Here is a 20,632-nt window from a genome sequence, read left to right as displayed (position 1 = left end):
AGTGATTTGACACAACCCCAAAGGCAGACATTTTCAGTTGAACTACCTCACCATTTACAAAAAAATTATAGCACTGGAATGAGTACTGTGTTTCCCTTTATGGTCAACAACTATTATTCAAGGGAAACAGAAAAACACCCCTTGAAACACATTATATAAGCATAAAGTTTACTGGAAAGAAAACTTAACAAGTGGAAAAAAAAGAGCAGAATGCACATGATACCTAGAGTGTTCTAATCCCACAGCATATAGTATCTAGCTGGGCACAGCTAGATTTATTATGTAATATCCTAGGAAAAGAACCCTGTCTTTGTATCATGGTCAAGTAGCATAAGGGCAAAATAAACTCCAGGTGGACCATGTAATAATGGGAGCTTTCTGGTTGAAGAAATGGTTGAAAATAAAGAGGAGTCTCCAGAGCTCAAAGTAAAGATTAATTACAGCAACAACATAGCAGGTGTCATTAGGAGACTTTGTTCTTCTCACATTGAACAGGTTTGATCCTCCTGCCAAGCCAAGTTTGGATAAAGCCAAGAAAGAAACAGAAGAAATCAAAAGGTTAATCTCCAGGGCAATCCAAGAGAAAAAAGTTTCTCTTTCTCAGAGTTTTAGCCCTAGTTGTACTATTAAGTACATTATTTGAACTTAATAGGTATTTGGCTTCCATGGGTCTCAATCTACTCATCAGTACCCTTGGTGATGATGAAAGAAGTGAAACTTGATAAATTTAATACCAGCTCTGGTATTATGACAGTGTTTTTTAATTCTCCAAAATTCTCCATAAAGTGGCCCAAGATTTTCATGACACAACTTACTCTCATGCGCTAATCCACTTAGATCAGTGGATCTCAGCCCTGAGAATCTAAAACACCTTTTAAAAAAAAATATGTCAAGCATATATAAGTAATCAGAATAGTACACTAGCCCTCATGTAACTATCACCTGACTTCAATAATTATCAAGATTTGGCCATTCTGTTTTAACCTATATCTTCAGTACTCCACACTCCTCCCACTCAGTTATCATTCTTTTCAAGTTTTTTAGGTATAATTTACATGTATTGGAGCATAAAAATCTTAGCAGCATAATTCTGACAAACAGATACAACTATTTAACTTAATCCTTACCACAAGTCAGAATATTTCCACCTATCCAGAAAGTTCCTTATTTGGAACTGCTTTAAAATTTTATTAAAATGAAATCATATCATCTGTATTATTCTGTGTCCATAGAATAATTTTTGCTTAGCGTAACATCTGTGGAATTTATTCATGTATTTGTTTTCTGTCGCTGTGAAACGTACCACAAATTTAGCAGCTTGTAATGCAAGTTTATTATTTTGTAGTTCTATAGGTCAGAAGTCTAAGCACAGAATGGCTGGATTCTCTGCTTAGCATATCACTGGCAGAAATCAAGGTGTCAGCAGAGGCTGCAAGTTCTCATCTGGGCTCAAGGTCTTCATCTAAGTTCACTAATTGTCAGAATTCAGGGGTTGTGGAGGCGTGTGGGAGGTTTGTAATTGTACATCTGAGGTCCTTTTTTTCTGCTAGGTCTTGGCCTAAGACCCCAATCAGCTCCTACAGGTCATCTTCAGTGTCTTGCCACATGGCCCCAGAGGCAGTTTGCAATATAGTTGCTTGCTTTCTTCCAAATCAATCAGAGCACATCTCTCTGAATTCCTCTTTTTTTTTTTTTTTTTTTTTTTTTTTTTTTTTTTTTTTTTTATGTTGCCCAGGCTGGAATGCAGTGGTGAGAATCTTGGTTCACTGCAACCTCTGCCTCCTGGGTTCAAGTGATTCTCCTGTCTCAACCTCCCGAGTAGTTGGGATTACAGGCTCCCAAAACCACGTCCAGCTAACTTTTGTATTTTTAGTACAGACAGGATTTCACCATGTTGGTCAGGCTGGTCTCAAACTCCTGACCTCAGGTAATGTGACCCCCTCCAGCCTCCCAAAGTGCTGGGATTATAGGCATGAGCCACTATGCCCAGCCCCAGCTCATCTTTTAAAGGACTCACTAAAGTCAGAGCTACCCATAATAATCTCTCTTTTGTCATTTAATGTAACATGATCACATGAATGATATGATTAATTTTGTGTGTCACCTTGACTTGAGCTGTATCTAAGAAGGTGTTTTAAAGCTTACACTAAATTTTCAAGAAAGTGGTTAATGTTTTTCAATTTTTTTTTTTTCGGCAATTTGCTCCAAGTAAGCATTCAAACTCCATATCTGTAAAGGTTTTCTTACAAAGTACTATTTAGTTAAAAAGGTAAATGATGTAGGAAGTACATGATAAGAAGAAACTACCACGTTTTAAAATCCCTTGCCTTGAGCCTGAAAAGCTTAAGAATATGGGGGAGGTGTAGGGAAGTGTTTATATGTCTCAAAACATAGCTACAGCTGTTTTGAATCATAGGAGAGGTTTTAAAAATGTTCTTAAAACTGAGCTCAGAATACCTAAAGGGAGGTTCCCTACACATTGAAAGGGGCATCTACCTTCTTCAAAACACAGTTTTCTAAGTTATTATATTATTTGGGTTTGTTTCAGTGTGACTGATTTAATGTTTTAATGGCAAAAGATAAGACTCTTTCTGCCTTTGAAAAATCCAAAATCCTCCATCATCTCAGCAGCTGTGTATGATTAAGAATGTAAATAGACTCAAGAGACTGATTCCATCTCCAGGTCCTCTGTTCATGAATCACTGATCCAGAGACATAATTTTAATGAAAATAGAATTTCTTTCTAAAGCAACAAATAAATCAACTTGTAGGAATACTGCCGCAAGACAACTCCTCTTTCTTTACCAGCTCTGTTGTACTGAACAAAACTAGGCTCCATTTTCTTTAAGATATTTATAACAGTTGACCTGTAGTCAGGAAATGAGAATTTCTCTGTTTTTCATTTTCAGGGAAAATAAAAATATTAAGGTTGCCTCTTCAGTAATAGCAACTTAAACTTCAGGCCTTGTTATGGCAAGTGAAAAATCTTTTTTTTTTTTTTTTTATTCTTCAACAAGAAAGGAAACTTTATTTATTTATTGAGACAGAGTTTTGCTCTTCTTTCCCAGGCTGGAGTGCAATGGTACGATCATGGCTAACCACAACCTCCACCTCCTGGGTTCAAGAGATTCTCCTGCTTCATCCTCCCAAGTAGCTGGGATTACAGGCATGTACCGCCACACTCAGCTAATTTTGTATTTTTAGTAGAGATAGGGTTTGTCCATGTTGTTCAGGCTGGTCTCCAACTCCTGACCTCAGGTGATCTGCCCACCTCGGCCTCCCAAAGTGCTAGGATTACAGTAAAGGATGGGAAAACTTTAAAGAGGAACTTCTCTATTTTCACAGTTGTATTACCAGTTATATTGCTGTCTTTTAAATGAGTTTCTAGTAGTTATAGGACCAGCATAAGTTATGTGTGATAAAGGTTGAGAACTTTCTTGAAAATTTTATCACATTCTTTGTAGGTTTTGTGTTTCATATAACTTCTCACATGTAGTAAGAGTTGAGAGCTAGTTAAAGGCTTTCCTACATTCAGTATATTCATAGGGTTACTCTCCAGTATGAATTCCCTTATGTCTACTGAGGCTGGAGAACGAGGCAAAGTTTTTCCAACATTCTTCACATCTGTATGGTTTCTCTCCAGTGTGAATTTTCTTATGTCTAGTAAGGTGTGAGGCCAGCTTGAAAGCTTTTCCACATATTTCACATCTAAAGGGTTTTTCTTCAGTATGAATTACCTTATGTATAGAAAGGTTTGAGGACTGACTAAAGGCTTTGCCACATTCTTCACATCTCTAGGGCTTCTCTCCACTATGAATTCTCTTATGCACAATAACGTGAGAGTGCTGCTTTTTTTTTTTTTGAGACGGAGTTTCACTCTTGTTACCCAGGCTGGAGAGTAATGGCGCGATCTCGGCTCACCGCAACCTCCGCCTCCTGGGTTCAGGCAATTCTCCTGCCTCAGCCTCCTGAGTAGCTGGGATTACAGGCACACACCACCATGCCCAGCTAATGTTTTGAATTTTTAGTAGAGACGGGGTTTCACCATGTTGACCAGGATGGTCTCGATTTCTTGACCTCGTGATCCACCCGCCTCGGCCTCCCATAGTGCTGGGATTACAGGCTTCAGCCACCGCACCCGGCCTAGTATGAATTTTCTTATGTGTAGTAAGGGTTAAGGACTGGTTAATAGCTTTGCCACATTCTAGATATTTGAAAATGTTTTTTGCAATATGTCTTGTGTCTGTTGGAATTTGCAAACTTATAAAATACTTTCATATATTTACCATATTGAAATACTTTTCTCTGGGTTGTTGTCAAACTTTGGTTAATTCCATTATAACCTGCTTTGTGCAGATGACACTCATCTACACTTTCACAGATTTTTTTAATTGTAAAGTGTCATATCTGTATTTTTCGTATCTGCTCAGTATCATTTTTTGGAAAGAATCTTTCATGCTCTGCTCTAGCAAAAGGTCTTGGGCAAAATGAGAAGACATACCTGGGGGTGTGGCAATCATCTCATGTCTCTTCACAGTCAAAGGTTTTTTTTCTTGGTCCAGCCAGGTGAACAGGTCCAGCTTAGAAACAGCAAATACCATTTCTAGGCTTCCAGGGGGTCCTGGCGTCTTCGCTGTAGATCTGCCAAAACCTGCAAGTCACAGGGCGGCGAGGCTGGGCCTCTAGGAGCAGAGGACACAGAGCAGAGAAGACGGACCCGGAGCTGGGGCTGCAGCAAGAGACCAAGTGAAAAATCTTTTACTGAGGATGCAATATTTTTTATGGTGAAAGTAGACCACATCACTTCAGGAGGTTCAAACAAAGATTGAGTTGACTGGCTTTGTTTACCTGGCCATCCTTGACCTGTATTTGATTTAGAGATCAAGATGAAATCCCTTCTAACCTGGGGTTGTAAAGAAACTGTGATGTATTATTTAGCCCAGGCGTCCCCAAACTTTTTACACAGGGGGCCAGTTCACTGTCCCTCAGACCGTTGGAGGGCCACCACATACTGTGCTCCTCTCACTGACCACCAATGAAAGAGGTGCCCCTTCCTGAAGTGTAGCCGGGGGGTGGGGGGGGGGCGGATAAATGGCCTCAGGGGACTGCATGCGTCCCGAGGGCCGTAGTTTGGGGACGCCTGATTTAGCCAATTGTTTACTGCAAAGGACCCATTGCAAGTTAAGTGAAGAATAATGCTAAATGAATACAAAACTCAAGTAAAAACAATGTTATTTGAAATCAGAGGCTCTAGCTGAAACTGAAGCTAAAGGCAAATTAATTCAGTCTCACAGACATTACTGTACTGTCCATTGCATATAAACAATAGTGCCTAGCCATATACTCAGTTTTGATTTTTGCCTTTCATATGGTGTGATGTGGAGAGAGAATACATATATGGCATAAATATATAAATAGAGTTGCCATACTATATTCAAATTAGTCTCAAAAAAATCTGTGACTATTACTTCGTAATACTGGTCTGACCCTAGGATATGAAGCATGAAAAGGAAAGCAACTCAGAGGATAAAATTCAGTGGCCATGGTGATTATTAATAGTCATGCTTTAGAATGGAATTTAATAAATATTAAAATAACAAATTATAAGTACTAATGCATCTTTTTACCATCACCTTTATTTTATATCATCTTTCTAAATACTGGATAAAACCTATACAGGACACAATCACCATCGCTACTATTCTGTTGGTCTCATGTAGAACAGTGCCTGGTAGTGATGAAAGACACTTCATTTAATATGAACACAATCAGTTAACCACATTATGCTGAGTTACTCAGATATATTTGTGAGTCTGTCAAATGTTTTGATATAATGAACTGAATTATTAATTCAACTTGTCCTCTTGACTTTGGTTGCAGAAATCCAGCCTGGAAACAAAGCAAAATGGAAGAGCAGGGTGTCCACAATCTGACTGTATAATTTGTGTGACTATAGCCATTTACCTGAAAATGCACCCATTCATTCCCTTATTTGAAGTTTTATTTAAAAATTTTCCACTCTGCATTTATTCTTCTTTAGAGATATACTTTCTACTCTTTTCTCTGAAAGTCACTGCTATGATTTTGTTTCAACAGAAAATTACACTCACAAAACGACACGGGAGAGATTCTGCTCACAGAATTCTAGAACAAGCCTGACATTTTAAAGATTTATATAAACCAACTCTTTTCTTTTTTAAGAGATAGAATCTGGATCTGTTACCCAGAGATGAAGTACGGTGGCATGATCATAGCTCATTACAGCCTTAAATTCTTGAGTACAAGCAATACTCCCTCCTCAGCCTCCTGAGTAGCTGTGACTACAGGCACCAGACACCTCACCCAGCTTAAATCACTCTTAATGCTAAGGCACATGCATTAAAGTGCAGAAATGCAAGTCTCATTGTTCAATTAGCATTATCTATAGTAGTTTGTAAGGAATTAATGAAATAAAAAAATTATTGTTAGTTTGTCAATACTTTCTGTGAGGAGTCTTAGAAATGAGATTTAGATTTCTACTTTTAATTGGGAGACAAGGTGGGAAAACTTCAATAATTGGATAAATTCAGAATAAAACTACCACTTAATTCCTTAAAAACTATTCACTTAATTCTAAAAATGGAATTATTTTATTTTAATGGAAAAATTAAAACACAAGCTTTATAATACCTTTTTTTTTTTTTTTGAGACGGAGTTTCACTCTTGTTACCCAGGCTGGAGTGCAATGGCGCGTTCTCGGCTCACCGCAACCTCCGACTCCTGGGTTCAGGCAATTCTCCTGCCTCAGCCTCCTGAGTAGCTGAGACTACAAGCACGCGCCACCACGCCCAGCTAATTTTTTGTGTTTTTTGTAGAGACGGGGTTTCACCATGTTGACCAGGATGGTCTCGAACTCTTGACCTCGTGATCCACCTGCCTCGGCCTCCCAAAGTGCTTGGATTACAGGCTTGAGCCACCCCGCCCGGCCTATAATACCTTTTTATAATATTGAATTTATTTGTTACAAATTAACCAATTATTTTTAAGTGGCTTTCCTAATGAAATTACTGAAGCCTTACTGTTTATATATGAAATCACTCAAGCAGACAAGAAAACATAAACAATGTCATAATAGTTTTCCACCCACACCCAAACCACAGTTTGATGGAAACTTTAAAATGGAAAGTAGAGCACTTTGAATCTGTTTGCTTTATAATTATAATTCAGGCTGAAAAAATAAAGAGAATGCTGAATGTCATGCAGTAAATGGAAGAGAGCAATATAAAGCTATTCTCTTAACTTAGAAGTATGTTGTATTCTGTACATAAAATAGTACAGGTCACACTTTCAATCAGAAGTAGAGGAATTTAACTTATTTTTATAAGATAGGAAAAAAGAGAGCTACTGAATCATTTTCTTCAACGATACTGAAAGCTAGATAAAATAACATGGAATTTTTTTAACATGAGTTTCTACATATATACTTTGAAATCTCTTTTACTTTAAGAGGAAACTACTGCCTAATTAAATTACTTTCATTATATTTAATATATACTAGAGATATCATTTAGTCATCAAACTTGGCCATTAACAAAAGACAAATTATGCCATGTAATCCCAGAGCTTTCAGAGGCCAAGGTGGGAGGATTGCTTAAGGACAGGAGTTCAAGACCAGCCTGGGCAACAGTGTAAGACCCCATCTCTACAAAAAATGAAAACAAAAACTAGTTGGGCATGGTGGTGCATACCTGTAGTCCTAGCTGCTTGGGAGTCTGAGGTAGGAGAATTGCTCGAGCCCAGGAGTTCAAGGCTGCAATGAGCTGTGATCATTCCACTGCACACTAGCCTGGTCGACAGAGTGACAGCCTCTTAAGAAAAAAAAAAGAGAAAGAAAGTGCAGGTAATTATCAAATAATCACTCATATAATATTATAATCATATATCTGCCACATTTTTCAGTAATGCTTTGTTTTTTAATCTAGAAGTTAAATATATGCACTGAGTGATTTGATACAAAGACAAATTCAAGAAGGCTTCTTTATGTTTAAATAACAAAGCGAAAATTACATGAATATACATGGAGTTGTCTAAATTTTTAGTGCATTGATGTATTTTATAAATGCAATTAGAAGGTAACTCACTAACATTATGAATAACTAAATTATATAGTTTATTATGTAGTCATGTATTATCCTCTTGAAGTAATATGTCAAAGTACTTTAAAATTATAATTATTAACTTTTAATTAAAGAACATTTTGCATTTATATTTCCAACTCCTTAAGCATGACTAAATCTGGCCTCATCCTTTCTTTCTATTCTCATCACCTAATTACTCCCTTCATGTGTCTGTAAGAAAACTTTTTCAGAGTTGTTTTATGTTTCACAAACCCATCATACTAGTGCTCATTTCATTCTGCTACCTGGAAAATATCTTCCCCTTTACTGCCTAGAGAAATTCTCCTCCATCTTTAAATGATGATTTTAATAATATTGATGCCCAACTCCAATATCACCTTCTCTGTAAAATTTTCTTTATTTTCTCAGAAGTACAGATTGGCTTTTCTGTGCGGACAGAGATTTTTTTCTTTGCCAATATAATAAATTATGGTTTGATGTCTATGTGCTTTAAGCCTAAGTTACAATGAATGTTCCTTAAGACTGGGAACTGTTTCAATCATCTTTTTTTATTCTAGCATAGTACCTGAGATAGAATTTCAACAAATATCTTTTAAAATTGAAAGAGAAGGGCAGAGCAAGGAAGAAAAGGAAATAAGAAAGTAGTTAGATATTCATTCTAATAATGCCACCTATTTTTTTTTTTTTTGGAAAATTATTGGAAGCACAAATCATCACATGGTTGGAAATCTATGAACTATCACCAACATAATTCAGATGTTGGTAGGCTTTCAAATTATTTCATGTGTCAACACAGCATTTTAATATTTGGAAATATAGCAGTGAGAAGTTATATAGGTGTTGAATCAACATCTGACTATCACTGCAAGTCTTTGGGAAAATAGAGGTTCTGAGTTATTACTCAAATGATAATATTAATAACATCTTGTTTGATTTCTTTAAAAAACATACTATTAGGATGAAGAGCTTTCTAATTAAAGAATAGTTAAACAAAACTTGGCATTTATGGGAAAGAAAATCATACTGTTAATAAGAAAAGAGTTTTAAGTTCTATCTAACATTTACTTCAAGCAATAGTTTCCCAGGAATGATTTGCTGCATACTAATGGGGTCAAAGACACTAGACAGTTCTCCAGAGGCCCTTTTCTATTGAAAGGGGCTTTCAAAATAGTGGGAGTGGAAAAAGAAGCTATTGAACTGTTTCTTCACACACCAAATGCCTTCTCGGAGTACTAACATCTGTTTCAGTTTACATACTTTGAGTATGACTTTACACATGGAAATTAAACTTAGGCATCATGCCTAAGAAGAGGCCTGTCTGCAAAAGAACAACGTGTACCAGCTGGAATTTATATAGGTCCCCATTCTGCACAGCACAATATCCTGTGAGCCACCAATGACCCCAGTCCCAAAATCCAAATGTCACAAAGCATCATCCTAATGTTCATGAAATGTTTACAGTAGAGAGGGAAAAGACAGTGAGGAAGAGGAATGTGATTGAGAAACAATATGGAGGAGTTCTAGAATTTAAGATTCAAGAGATACTTTTGTTCATAAAGACCATTTAAAATCCAAAGATCTTTTTGTATTTATTTATATTATGAAATTCTCAGTCTATAACATTCCACTAAGTTTATTTATTAGTTAGGCATTTATGATACTTTTCGATTCACTAACAGGGTAATTATAATCTCCAGTTGACAAGCATAATGCAATCTGCAAAAATAATGATGCACATTTGCTGCCACCATGTGGTATATCTGTACTTTTGCAGTTGCAGCCTCAGTTTCTAAATAATAATTTCACTTAGTTCTGAAGCCATCAACATCAGCTCATATCTCTGGTATGAAAATACCATTAAAAACTTGAAGAATGCAAGATCTTCTCCAATGTCATTTACATATCAATGAATCACCAATCAATTGATAGCAAACAGGAGCTAACAATGCAGGAAGCATTGTATTATGTTACCTAGAAAAACAATACATTGTCTTGTGCCCAAAGAGCACACATCTCTTAACATCAAAACAGAAAAATCAAGCACTAATATGCAATAACTCAATAGTTATTGTGTAATTGGATGGCAGTGAGTGATAAAGAAAATTTCAAGTTCTCTAAGTGGAAAGTAGAAAGGTGCCTGAAAATCATCATGTAAGAGAACGGAAAAGCTGTATGGCTGTTAGAAAGGAGTTTAATAGTATGAAAGCAAGAGAGCATTTTAGGTAGAGGTAATATTAAGTAAAATCCCAGATCTAGAATCTTTATTCAGAGAATCATTTTTATGTGAAGTTTATGAAGTCAAAACAAAGAAAATGTATTAGAAAGATAGGTCAGGTCAATTTATGACAAGCCTTTATTGCCAGACCAAGAAGCCTGAATTTTAGCCTATACGTCATGGTAAGCTATTGATTCAACACACAAATTTTTTCCTATTGTAGATATAATTCCTCTGCCACATGAACATCTATGAATGTATGTAAAAATAACTTATTTCTCAAACAGAGAATATTCTAGCAGCTAGGATCCTTTAATCACTCACACCAAGTAAGTAATTTACGGTTATAAGATCCTTGAAATCAAAGTCAACCAATGAATCACTGCCAAATCTCCAGGGAAGAAAATTAAATAAATATTTAAAAGGATGATGTTTGTGCCCAAGGAGATGTGAGACCTTCCTAATAGTCCACTGAGGTCTTCTATTCTGAGAAGATAGGTGTGCATTGCAGGGAAGAAGAAGAATTTTAACAAGAAAAAGAAAAGAAATTTAGCCTCATGGGAACCTTTCACAGCAGAGTATAATGTAATTTGTGTTAGGGAGGGGCAGGGTTCAGTAAAAAGGAATTAAGGGCCAGGACAAACACGAAGTAAGACTCAGATGTCCAGGTAAAAGTAACAATCCCAGCATTGAGTCCACTGATAAAATAAAATAATAATAAAAAAAAAAAAAAACCAGCTTCCTGAGTCTTTTTTTTTTTTTTTGAGATGGAGGAGTTTCGCTTTGTCACCGAGGCTGGAGTGCAGTGGCATGATCTCAGCTCACTGCAATCTCTGCCTCCTAGGTTCAAGAGATTCTCCTGCCTCAGGCTCCCAAAAAGCTGGAATTACAGGCGCCCACCACCACGCCCAGCTAATTTTTGCATTTTTAGTTGAGACAGGGTTTCACCATGTTGGCCAGGCTGGTCTTGAACTCCTAACCTCAGGTGATCCTCCTGCCTCAGCCTACCAAAGTGCTGGGATTACATGCCCGGCCTTGTGTGCCACATTTGATTGGATGCTATACTGATTTATTTTCAAAAATGAAGTTACAGAGCACCGTAAGGAATAAGAAATCTCTAGAATGAAGTTCAAATAACAGCTCTTCAATCTTCATAAGTGTAAAATCAAGGGGGAAATTTCAATACAGCGCTCTTGAGGAAAAAATAGTAATTATCAAAGAAGTACAGTAAAAATTCATATTGTAAATGAAAACATTTTCCTAATTGTAACATAATATGCACAGATGGTTCCTGCTAATTATTATAAAAACAGCTCTCTACATTAATATTCAAAACAGCAATGCTCTTTTCTTTATTCTTGAACTGCTTTCAAACTGCTTCCTAAATCTCTACAGACCCTAAGAATATTTCCCTTCTATGCTGGGCACAGTGGCTCACACTGGTAATCCTAGCACTTTGGAAGGCTGAAGTGGACAAATCATTTTAGGTCAGGGGTTCGAGACCAGCCTGGCCAACATGGCGAACCCCATCTCTACTAAAAATACAAAAATTAGCCAAATATGGTGGCATGTGCCTGTAATCCCAGCTACTCGGAGGCTATAGCATGAGAACCACTTGAGCCTGAGAGACAGAGGTTGCAGTGAGCAGAAATTGCACCACTCCACTCCTGAGCAATAGAGCAAGACAAAAAAAGAATGTTTCCATTCTAGGGTCTTCTACTCAATGACTTTTCCTTAAGCAAAGGACACAATGGCATTAGATATTACCATCTTTTCTTTAATTCTTATATTTTGTGGATACATACAATTCATAGGCATGTGGATACATAGGCAGAGCTTCCTCCACATGATAGAAAAGCAAATATCCAAATATTAGAATTAAATAATAGCTAAGATATGGAATCAATCTAAGTATCCATAAACAGATGGATAGAATTTTTTAAAGTGGTATATATACACAATGAAAAACTATTCAGCCATTTAAAAAAGGAATGAAATTCTGTCATTTGTAACAACGTGGATAAACCTGGAGGACATCATGCAAAGTGAAATAAAACAGATGCAGAAAGACAAATGCCACATAATACAATTTGGATCTGTGTCCCCACCCAAATCTTATGTTGAAATGTAATCCTCAGTGCTGAAGGTGGGACCCTGTGGGAGTTGCTTGAATGATGGGGGCAGTTTCTCATGAATGGTTTAGCGCTATACCCCTGGTGCTCTTCTGGTGACAGAGTTCGAACAAGACCTAGTTGTTTAAAAGTGTGTAGCACCTCCCTCCCCTTCTTGGGAGTCCTGCTCCTGCCAAGTAAGATGCCTTACTCCCCATTTGCCTTCTGCTATAATTGCACATTTCCTGAGGCGTACCCAAAATCTGAGTATATGCCAGAATTACACTTCCTGCACAGCCTGTGGAACCCTGAGCCGATTAAACCTCTTTTCTTTATAAATTACCCAGTCTCAGATATTTCTTTATAGTAGTGTGAGAACAGACAAATATAGAAATTTGGTATTCAGAAGTGTGGCATTGCTATAAAGATACCTGATAATGTGTAAGTGACTTTGAAATTGGGTAACAGGCAGGTTGGAAGAGTTTGGAGGGCTCAGAAGAAGACAGGAAGGCAAAGGAAAGTTTGGAACTTCCTAGAGACTTGATAAGTTGTTATGACCCAAATGCTGATAGTGATATGGACAAGGAAGTCTAGACTGAGGAGGTCTCAAACAGACATTAGGAACTTACTAAGCTAAAGGGAAAAGTCAAGCTCACCCCTCTTACTGAGATAAATACATATCTAATTGCATCCTTTGGAGAGGCTAATCAGAAACTCAACAGAATGCAACCATTTGTCTCTTTTCTGCCTATACCTGGAAGCCCCTCCCTACTTAAAGTCTTATCACCTTTGCTTTGAGTTTTCCCACCTTCTCAGATGGAACCAGAGTTCATCTTATATATGTTGATTGATGTCTCATGTCTCCCTAAAATGTATAAAGCCAAACTGTGTTCTATCCATCTTGGGCACATGTTGTCAGGACCTCCTGAGGCTATGTCATAGGCATGTGTCCTCAACCTTGGCAAAGTAAACTTTCAAAATTAACTGAGACCTGTCTCAGATTTTCAGGGTTCACAAACTGTAGTGAAGTTCACTTTTGCTATGCTTTAGCAAATAATCTGGCTATATTGTGCCCTGCTCTAGAGCTGTGTGGAACTTTGAACTTGAGAGGGATGATTCAGTGTATCTGGCAGAAGAAATTTCTAAACAGCAAAACATCCCAGATATTACCTGGCTACTTCTAACAATCTATGCTTCTATGCATGAGCAAAGAAATGACCTAAAACTGGAACTTATATCGAAAAGGGAAGCAGAGCGTAAAAGATTGTAAAATTTGCAGCCTTGCCATGTAGTACAAAAAAAAAGCCCATTTTCATGGGAAGAATTCAAGTAGCCTGCAGAAATTTGCATAAGCAAAAGGAAGGCAGGTGCTGATAGCCAAGACAATGGGGGAAAGCCCTCAAAGGCATTTCAGAGACCCTCATGATAGCCCCTCCCATCATAGGCCCAGAGGTCTCGGAGGGAAGAATGGCTTCTTGGGCCAGGCCCAGAGTCCCTTTGGCCCATGCAACCTCAGAAAACTGTTCCCTACATCCTAGCCACTCCAGCTCCAGCTCTAGCTCAAAGGGGTTCAGGTACATCTCAGGCTACTGCTTCAGAGGGTACAAGCAGTAAGCCTTGGTATCTTCCACAGTGTTAAACCTGTAGGTGCACAGAATGCAAGAGCTGAGATTTGGGAGCTTCTGCCTAGATTTCAGAGGATGTGTGAAATAGCCTGCATGTCCAGGCAGAAGCCAGCTGCAGTGGTGGAGCCTCATGCAGAACCTCTACTAGGACAATGCAGAGGGAAAATGTGGGGTTGGAGCCCCCCACACAGAATCCCCACTGGGGCACTGCCTAGTGTAGCTATGAGAAAAGGACCACCATCCTCCAGACCCCAGAATTGTAGCTCCACCAACAGCTTGCACCATGCATTTGGAAAAGCCACCGACACTCAATGCCAGCCCATAAGCAGCCACAGCAGGCGAACCCTGAAAAGCCACAGGGCGAGAGGTTCCCAATGCTCTGGGAGCCCACCTTTCTTGCACTAGCATGCCCTGAGTGTGAGACAAGGAGCTTTAAGATTCAATGACTTTAAGCTCTCAAACCCCTGTTTGGGTTTCAGACTTCTACAGGCCTGTAGACTCTTTATTTTGGCTAATTTCTCCCTCAGAATGGGAGTAATTATCCAGTGCCTGCCCTGCTGGGTTTCAGACTTCCATGGGACCTGTAGCCCCTTGGTTTTGGCCAATTTCTTACATTTGGAATGAAAACATTTACTCAATGCCTCTACCCCCACTGTATCTTGGAAGAAACTAACTTGTTTTTGATTTTACAGACTTATAGGCAGAAGGAGCTAGTCTTGTCTCAGATGAGACTTTAGACTGTGGACTTTTGAGTTAATGCTGAAGTGAATTAAGACTTTGGGCCACTGTTGGGAAGGCATGATTGTATTTTGAAATGTGAGAGGGGCATGAGATTTGGGAGAGGGCAAGGTGAAATGATACACTTTGGATGTGTGTCCCACCCAAATCTCATATTGAAATGTAATCCCCAATGCTGGAAGTAGAGCCTGGTGGAAGGTGACTGAATCATGGGGTAACTCTCAGGAATTATTTAGCACTATACCCCTAGTGCTATCCTCATGACAGCATTCTCACAAGATCAGTATGTTTAAAAGTGTGGGCCAGGTACAGTGGCTCACGCCTGTAATCCCACCACTTTGGGAGGCCAAGGCAGGTGGATCATGAGGTCAGGAGTTTGAGACCAGTCTGGCCAACATAGTAAAATCCATCTCTACTAAAATTACAAAAATTAGCCAAGTACAGTGACATGCGCCTGTAGTCCCAGCTACTAGGAAGGCTGAGGCAGGAGAATCGCTTGAACCTGGGAGGCAGAGGTTGCAGTGAGCCAAGACTGCACCATTGCACTCCAACCTGGATGACAGAGCAAGACTTGATCTCAAAAAAAAATTTTTTTTTAAATTAGTTTGAAGCACCTCCTCCATCTCTCTCAGTCCTGCTTTTGCCAGACTGTGTGGTGATTCCTCAAAGACCTGAAGCCAGAAATGCCATTTGACTCAGCAATCCCATTTCTGCATATATACCCAAAGGAATATAAATCATTCTGTTATAAAGGTACATGCACGTATACATTCACTGCAACACTGTTTACAATACTGAAGACGTGTAATCAACCTAAATGCCCGTCAATAATAGACTGGATAAAGAAAATATGGTACATACACACTATAAAATACTATGCAGCTAGAAAAATAAACAAGATCATGTCCTTTGTAGGGACATGTATGGAGCTGGAAGCCACTACCCTCAGCAAACTAAACAGGAACAAAAAAAAAAAAAAACAAATATCACATGTTCTTACTTATAAGTGGGAGCTGAGTGATGAGAATACATGAACACATAGAGGGGTACAACACATACCGAGGCCTGTCGCAGGGGCAGCCAATTGGAGGGAACGCATCAGGAAGAAGAGCTAATTTGATGCTGGGCTTAGTACCTAGGTGATGCATTGATCTGTTCAGTAAACCACCATGGCACATGTTTACCTATGTAGCAAACCTGCATATCCTGCACCTGTACCCTGGAACTTAAAAGTTGATTAAAAAAAAAAAAAAAGTCTGAAAGAGATAGTCTTTGAAGCAGACAGTGCTGTGTTCCAAGATCAGCACTACTGATTATAAGCAGAATGCTTATCATCTTACCCCAGATAAGTTAGCATCTAAGTCTCAGGTTTTTCATCTTTAAAACAGAAATACCACCTTCAGGGCTGTTGAGATAGATATGTATGAAGCACCAAGCATGTGGCTGGCCCATGGTAGGCACCAGCTGAGAGCCATTCATATATAGAACTGCCATTAAATTGTTTTTGAAATTAGTACTTCTCAAACTTAAATATTCACAAGAATACCTGTAGATCTTGTTAGAATGCAGATTCTGATCCCACATATCTGGGTAGGGCATGATTTTCTGCATTTCCAGCAAGCTCCCAGGTGACACTGCTGTTGCTGGTCCATGGACCACATTTTGTGCAGCAAGATTTCAAACCATTCTAAAATTTTGCTTTAGCCGCTGGGTAAAAAGATCATACAATATTTTCACTAGAAAATATTAGGTTTAATCTACGGGTTTAATCACAGCCCAAACAGAAAAAGCATAATTATAACCATAAGAACTGCGGGCCTTAAATGGGACATAACCAGCTTGTGTTAATCATCACTAATAAACTTAACTGCCTGGGGTTCCCAGGGCAGAGGTATACAAGAGAGAAAGTGCAAAATGAAAAATATATAGGATAGATAAGGATTTCAGCAACATTGGAAACCTAAGAAAAGAGAAAAATTGCACCATTATTAGGAAATAAGGAAAAAGAACAGAGCCCAAGCGCCTATCACTAAGTAATTCATGACATTATGACAAAATTAATGTCATCTGCTTGAAGATGTCTCCTATGTACATTATATAAGGTAGTGGTGTGAAAGACTATACGTGATATTTATTATTTGTTGAAAAGAACAGAAACATACACGAAGACAATAAGCAGTAAAAATGTGGCTAAATCCTTCTTGATAGTGGGAAAGCTTTTTTTTAATTTATTAAAATTAAAATTTTTTAAAAACAATTCTCAAAACTCAGGAATAAGAAGATGACCAATAAAGCAATGGGTGAAGGACTTGATGACACTTCACCAAAGAAGATATATAGATGGGAAGTAAACATATAAAGTGATGCTTAACATTAGGGAAGTGAAAATTAAAACTACAGTAAAATACCACTATCAACTTATTATAACAGCTAAAATTTAAAAAAATTGGTAACAGCAAATCCTGACAAGGGTGTAAAGTAACTAAAACTTTCATACATTACCTATGGAAATGCAAAAATCGTACAGTAACTCTGGAAAAAACAATTTAGTAATTTCTTAAATAAAGATACACTTACTATTTGACTGAACAATCCCATTTGCTGGTATTTATCCTAGAGAAAGAAAAGCTTATGTTCACACATAAACCTATATATGAATGTTTAGAGAAGTATTATTCATAATTTCCAAAATCTGGGGGTAAAATACATTCTTCAACAAATGAACAAACCGTGAAATTCCCATAAAATGGAATACCATTCAACTATATAAAGCAGTGATGCACATAACATAAAAGCAACATGCTAAGTAAAAGAAGCTAGACCGAAAAGGTTACGTACTATATGATACCATTTATATATGGCTTTCCAAAAAAGGCAAAACTCTAGGGATAGAGAACATATTAGTTGTTGCCAGGGGATAAGTCTTGGGGAAGGGAAAGAAGCACTAGGGAATTCTTTGGGGTGTTGGAATCCTGTATCCTATTTGTGATGGTGGACACAATAATTTGTGCATCACAGATAACAAAAAAAAAGCAGATTTTATTGTATGTAATTTTTTTTTTTTTTTTTTTTTTTTGAGATGGAGTTTTGCTCTTGTTGCCCAGGCTGGAGTGCAGTGGCACGATCTTGGCTCACTACAACCTCTGCCTCCCAGGTTCAAGCAATTCTCCTGCCTCAGCCTCCCAAGTAGCTGGGATTACAGGCATGCACCACCATGCCCAGCTAATTTTGTATTTTTAGTAGAGATGGGGTTTCGCCATGTTGGACAGGCTGGTTTCAAACTCCTGACCTCAAGTGATCCACCAGCCTCGGCCTCCCAAAGTGCTGGGATTACAGGCGTGAGCCACCATGCCCGGCCAATTGTATGTAAATTTTTAAAACCAGCCTAATCATTTCACTTTTTAACACAAACACAACACTGTCTTCATTTTCAGAGTAAAAGCCAAAGCTGTTAAAATGATCTAGGAGGCCCTATGAACTGGCCTCTTACTACCTTTCTGATCCCATCTTCCACTACTCTGACCTCTCCTTCTACACCCACTTGATGATTATTCTCCAGCCACACTGGCCTGTTGACTTATCTCAAACATGGAAAGGAATACTCTTTTCTCCTGGCTGACTCATTCACCAAATAGCACCATACTTATTCACACCCTCAACTTTTCATGTCTTCACTTCAAATGTTGCCATCTCAGTAAGGTTTTCCCTGAAAACCCATTCTAAATGCGATCCCACCCTTAGACTCACTTTCTTTTCTACTTTTGAGTTTCCCCTTAGCAATTAAAGCCATCAAAAGTATAGTATGTTTTTGTTTCTTTTGTAAGGTAAGGTCCAGTAAGACAAGGATTTTGTTTACTGTTTTTCTCACTCCAGTGTTCCCAGATCCTGAAAGAATGTCTGGCATACACTAGGCACTTAGTAAATATTTCCTGGATGAAAGATGCAAAATAAGTGTTTGTGGAAAATTCTTTTCCTTCCATGCATAGGCTATGCTCTTTCTTGCTATGCCCTTATTTCTTCTAACTGAAAGGAACATGAACTGTGGGCATAAGGACAAAACCAATATGGTTAAGGATAACAGAAGGAAAGAACAAAGTAGAGAAAGCATAGGTCCCTGGTGGCATGAATGAACCACTGCACTAGCCCTATTCTGCCTACTTCAGCCTTGTTATATGATAAAAACAAGCCACTATTAAACAGCTGGAGGAAGCATTGGTTCCTTAAAAATTATGTTCCTTTGGTTCCTTAAAAAAAAAGAAAAAAGAAATCAAAATACAAATGATTTATCTTTCTGGACTCTTCAGATAAGTATAACCCTGTGTAAAAATAATCCTTCCATAGGTTTATCAATCCAGCTAGTTTTTGTCCATACAGGATTTCTGATTCTTTTCTGAAAAATCTAAAGTTACTATATGTAACATACAACTGGTCACACTAATTTGAGTGAAAATCTATTTGTTTCTTGGCTCGGGTATCAGATTACAAAGTACCCAACAAAGTCTTTAAAAGATATATTGTGTAGACATCAAGAAACTGAACAGGCCCAGCGCGGTGGCTCACACCTGTAATCCCAACATTTTGGGAGGCCGAGGTGGGTGGATCACGAAGTGAAGAGATCGAGACCATCCTGACCAACATGGTGAAACCCTATCTCTACCAAAAATACAAAAATGAGCTGGGCGTTGTGGTGCACGCCTGTGGTCCCAAGCTACTCGTGAGGCTGAAGCAGAATTGCTTGAACCCGGGAGGCGGAGGTTGAAGTGAGCCGAGATCACGCCACTGCACTCCAGCCAGGCTCCCGGCGACGGAACGAGACTCTGTCTCAAAGAAAAAAAAAAAAAAAGAAAGAAAGAAACTGAACAAAAAGAGGTTAAGGCTGCAGAATCAAAAGTGATATTTTATGCCCCTTCCACTGTGACGAAGGGTATCAGAGTCATGAAAGAGAAAGCTCGTTACAGCTTGAGATAAACCGAAATTATTAAATATCTCCCTTTTCAAGTTCTGGCTCCCCAAATAATAAAGTTTTGAGCACTTATAATAAACTAGACTTGACAGTAAAAAGTACATTTATCTCTGATTTTTACACTGATGCTGTCCCAGGATATGTCTTGACCTTTGAGAGTATCGTATTTCTCCACAATAAATAAACATATGAGTATAATCATGTGTGGCTTAATGATGGGATATGTTCTAAGAAATGCATGTTAGGTGATTTTATCATTGTGTTAACATCATAGAGTGTACTTACACAAACCGAGATGGTACAGCCTACTACACACCTAGGCTATATTATAGCTGATTGCTTCTAGGCTACAAATCTGAACAGCATGTCACAGTACTCAATATTACAGGCAATTGCAAGAGAATAGTATTTGTGTACCTAAACACAGAAAAGGTACAGTAAATACATAGTATTATAATCTTACGGAAACACCGTGTTATATGCATTGACTGAAAGATCCTTATGTGACATGTGACTATATTTGTGACAAATCAAGGAGTGAAATCAAAATAGGCATCACAATATACAGGGTCCAAGTACGTGTAACTTTAAAAAGGAAAACTGAAGATAAACTGGCAAAAATAAACATCTTCGGATTTTAAGGGTTCCTAACCCACAGGCTCTATCCACTAATGTGAAAAGGTAAAACCAAGGCAACCACAGAGCAGCGCCCTGAAATTTGGCGGGACTGGCCGAATGTCAGATTAGCCAGAGCAGCTACACTTATGGGTAAGATGCACCAGAATCCCGGAGTAGGAGCCAAATTCCCAAAGGAAGAAAGCCAGGCCCTAGGAGCTGTGGAGATTCTGTAGGAACGTACGCGA

General features: G+C 38.3%; 1 long non-coding RNA gene across 5 annotated transcripts in view; it reads right to left on the bottom strand.

Annotated features, from left to right (window-relative positions):
* The window catches only part of LOC141584570 (uncharacterized), a 207,973-nt gene that overhangs the window by 187,199 nt on the left and 142 nt on the right, over positions 1-20,632 (bottom strand). For 3 of the 5 annotated variants that reach the window (XR_012517680.1, XR_012517679.1, XR_012517681.1), the window contains exons 2-3: positions 7,728-7,847; positions 4,502-4,729 (exon numbers count right to left, since the gene is read on the bottom strand). This is a non-coding gene — a long non-coding RNA (uncharacterized LOC141584570). The remainder of the gene's footprint in view (positions 1-4,501; positions 4,730-7,727; positions 7,848-20,632) is intronic. The other 2 variants (XR_012517683.1, XR_012517682.1) reach the window with 1 other exon arrangement.

Source organism: Saimiri boliviensis, chromosome 5, assembly GCF_048565385.1.
Source record: "Saimiri boliviensis isolate mSaiBol1 chromosome 5, mSaiBol1.pri, whole genome shotgun sequence".
Lineage (NCBI taxonomy): Eukaryota > Metazoa > Chordata > Mammalia > Primates > Cebidae > Saimiri > Saimiri boliviensis.
This window is presented reverse-complemented; position numbering and strand designations above follow the sequence as displayed.